This window comes from Piliocolobus tephrosceles, chromosome 1 (genome assembly GCF_002776525.5).
Source record: "Piliocolobus tephrosceles isolate RC106 chromosome 1, ASM277652v3, whole genome shotgun sequence".
NCBI classification, from domain to species: Eukaryota; Metazoa; Chordata; class Mammalia; order Primates; family Cercopithecidae; genus Piliocolobus; species Piliocolobus tephrosceles.
The window spans coordinates 20,077,675-20,078,757 of NC_045434.1; positions in this window are offsets into that span (position 1 = coordinate 20,077,675).

Consider the following 1,083-nt stretch of genomic DNA (forward strand, 5'->3'; position numbering starts at 1 on the left):
TTTAACATATGTTTTGGAGGGGTGCATTTCAACCCATAACAATTTTGCATGGACTTTATGAAGACAATTATAATGATCTGTTGAAATATATTAAGGAAGATATTCCAAAGTGGAGAGATATGTCATATTCATGGATAAAAACTTGCATTATCAAAATAATGGAATTCAATCTCAATTAAGTCAGTGATTCAATACAATTTCAATAAATCAATGGTTTTGTTTGCTGTTTTCTTAGTGAAACTTCATAAACTGTTCCCAAAGTCTGTATGAAAAAGTAAAACAAAAAATAATCTATGCATTTCTTAGGAGAAAACTGAGACTCAGAACTTGCTCTGCTAGTATCAATTTTAATTATCTTATTTCCTCAAATCTAAGGTGGCATAATTTGTGAGATATATTACTATTTATGTACCATTAAGAAAGAAAAACACTATCACTATGAGATGAAGCATGATAGACTTGATAATAGGCCGCATAATGCATGAATGAGTCACACTAGCCTTTCAATGCTTTGAAATTTCTTTTATCTATGTGAGATTAGACCATTTCTCCTGTCTTTTGATTACTTTGTTTGTGATAGAAAAATTGTTGCATGTATCTTAATAAATAAAAGTAAAATACTGTCATCTACTTATGATTATCTTAATTTATTAGGTTCTATTAAGCATTTGATATTGTCTTTAAAAATATAAAACTATGGTTATTTCTCCAACAAGAATTTTTTTTGCAACTTTATGCCCAACTGCTATGTTTGGGAGATGTTATGAATACAAAATGAATCCTCCTTTCAATGAGAAATCATAGTGCAAATTTTTTAAAGAAATTCAAGTAGTAATTGCAGACATCACATGTATAAGTCATAATGCATATAACTTAATGTGACTACAGTATGATCATGTATAATTAAATTTGCAGTTGCTTAGGAAAAAAAATCAACATTATGACTGCCCTCTGGCCAAGTGATATTCCATCATCAGATGGGCTAAACGTAAACTAAACATGCATCTTATAATTTATTAAATATAGTATAAAACTCAAACAATTAAGATAGTATGGTACTAGCACAGGAGAGAAATATAGAAA